Here is a 2705-nt window from a genome sequence, read left to right on the forward strand (position 1 = left end):
GACTTATGTATTTGCTCACAGGTTAAAGGTAAAAAAGATAATATCATTTGCATGTTCGCCGGTATACATGGACAATTCAAATGGCAGCAAGTTACTTCGTTGTAGCTGTGAAACAACTTCTAAGGAAATGCTCACGACAAAGCCTCTTCAAAGGAAAACGTTAGTGTGAGTGACTAAGCCGATCGGTTTAAATTTCTCAAAAGCTCATTAACGCCAACCTGGGTCATTTGAGTAAACGCGGTTTTTATTTCTTTTCATAATCGCAAATCGCACCCGTTCTTAATGTCCATACCATCCCGTTCAACTCTAAAGTTTTCAAATTCATGCTTCAGTCGACTTCACAATTCGTCAGTCATGACTGATTTACATTAATAAGTTAACAACTTGTAGAACATTTAACCTTTCGACTGAAACTTCTTGGTAATTACCTCTTTTGCCTTATGGAAAATCAATAGCCCATTAAGGAAAACGCAGAAGCCGCTAATCTTTCCTTGTGTCACAGGAAGGCTTTGATTGACCCACAAAAGGATCAACATATTGCATATTGAATCGTGTCTTCTCTTTGAAGGGGTGAGTTCGTTTCTCTAACTGGTATTCTTTGAACGTTGTTTATGTCTTTGGGACTAACTGTTGACGAAGTTCCAACGCCTCCGCTCCTTACTTATTTGAGTGTGCGGGGGTCTTAGAACAACACCTTTTTCGTTATGTTGTCCAGTTACCAGATGAGCGAGCAAGGATTTTGTTAGTCCTTTAGTCATTGGTTATCCTTGTTGAAACGGGGTGTGTTAGGACTCATCTCTGCTAAACAAAGTGGCGAGTGGTTGCCATGGAGCTCATACTATGATTGGTGAGAGCCGACAATTTTGTGCCGATTTTGGGAGTGCCCTATTACCTGTTCCTAATTTCTGCACAGCGAAACTTCTGATAAGGGTCACGCATTCTAAGTGACATTTCCAGTCACCACTCCAAAAACAACTCGTTACGACTCGAGAAAACTCTTTGCCATCATCGAACAATCTAAACCAGTTTTAGCAGTTTGTAAGAGGACAATATTCTATCGTAAGAACGTATCTTGGCGAAGAGCATTGTTGCTGCGACGTTTCTCGCGGAGTGTCGCAGTGAGACATAGTGCGTGTCGTTACTAATCATTGACTTAAACTGGGTGGGGTTAAAGGCGCGAATAAATGATTTGCCGTTATCTACAAAGGAGCATCTCTAGATTGAGTATCGTAACAGCAAGACCAAAGTAATCAGAGGGACCAATCAAAAAAAGGATAATACCCCAAGGAGCCATTGAAACCTTAAAATAAAAAATAATAATAAGAAGAAATAAAATATCTGCTTAATGGGGTGAGACAGGGGGGTCAGAGTCTCCCGCTTCCCGTACCACGTTCTCCCGCCTCCCGTTGTTTTGTGCCCCTTTGCCTCCCGACTCCCACCTTTCATGGTGTTGCTCCCGTCGTCAGGTTAATCAAGAGGATCAGAAACCCCGGGTTTAACTTTCAAACTGTGCCAAAACTTAACATTCTTGTTCATTTTCTGGCCTTTGTTTCAGCGGGGGGATCATTGGGTCCCGATGAAAGTTATTACAGGTCATGACCTATGACGTAATCGAATTGAAGGGATTTCCAAATTCACCGGAATAAATGCTGTTTTTCTAGCCCGAGTACAAATTTACGTTTTCTTGCTTCCAAAATGTTCTTTTAAGCATTGGTGGATGTTAAATGGAAATTTCAAAACTTTGCTAAATAAGTGTTTTTGACCGAATAAAACCCAGTAATAAACAACAAACTATCTCTTTCTTTATTTCTGCTCCTGCTTCCCGCCTTCATATAGATCCCGCTTCCCGCCCTCTCCCGCCCGCCTGTTCTCCCGGGCTCCTGCCCCTCATCCCCTCCACTGCCTAAGGCGCGGGATATCGCGGGTAACCAATTCGTAATTGGGTGGAGTTTTGTATCAGACTGATTAGAGAGTGGCGTGAGTTTTATGGACCAATTGCAAAGCGAGGTTAAGTGAAGCCAGTACAATCGCCGGCTCTTTAGACATTCAATTGAAAACTGCTCTAATCTGAACATCGGTTTACTGAAACTGCTTCTTTGTCCGATTTGAACTTGTAAGAACATCGCAAGTTTCGAGTGATACTAGTGAATTTGGTTTTCGATTGTTCTTAATTCCTGATATCAAACAAAAACTCACTTTTAGAGCAGTTTTCTCTTAAATTCACCGGAAAAGGCCAGACCAAAGTAATCACTACAGCCAATTGAAGCGAAGGTTGACTCCGTCATTTGTCAATTAGAACTCCGAGTTAAAACAGGCATATTGCTTAGGTTTAGGCGGGAAAATGCGAGTGACCAAATCATCGTTAGTTTTAGTTTAGAATCCGATTGGTTGAGAAGATGGTGCGAGTTTTCTGGACCAATTGCCGAGCGAAGTTAAGTAAAATAACGCAATCGTAAATTACTTTTGACACTCAGTTGAAAATTGTGCCATCAGGCTATTTTGAAGAAGCTGGATAGCTTGTAAAAAATTTCCACTTCTAGGGTCGTTTCGCCTGCGAGTCACCTATGCTTGCGAATTAACCTGAGATGTTTGCAAACTTGTCCTAAGCAAACGACTTGAACGTAGAAAGAGTGGTTACCAAGTTCCTAGATCTTATTTCTCCCACTAAAACTTTAATGACTGAAAAACAACAACAACAAGGGCAG

This window comes from Pocillopora damicornis, chromosome 2, assembly GCF_964200805.1.
Source record: "Pocillopora damicornis chromosome 2, jaPocDami1.2, whole genome shotgun sequence".
NCBI lineage: Eukaryota > Metazoa > Cnidaria > Anthozoa > Scleractinia > Pocilloporidae > Pocillopora > Pocillopora damicornis.